Genomic DNA, 215 nt, shown 5'->3' on the forward strand with positions numbered 1-215 from the left:
GAAGGTGTAGAACCATCTCAGGGATGATCAGAAGAAATGGACAGCACCTAATTTAAATATATGAGTGTCACAGCAAAGGGTCTGAATACTTATGACCATGTGATATTTCAGTTTTTCTTTTTTAATAAATCTGCAAAAATGTCAAAAATTCTGTGTTTTTCTGTCAATATGGGGTGCTGTGTATGTACATTAATGAGGAAAAAAATGAACTTAAA

This window comes from Monopterus albus, unplaced genomic scaffold, assembly GCF_001952655.1.
Source record: "Monopterus albus unplaced genomic scaffold, M_albus_1.0 scaffold26.1, whole genome shotgun sequence".
NCBI lineage: Eukaryota > Metazoa > Chordata > Actinopteri > Synbranchiformes > Synbranchidae > Monopterus > Monopterus albus.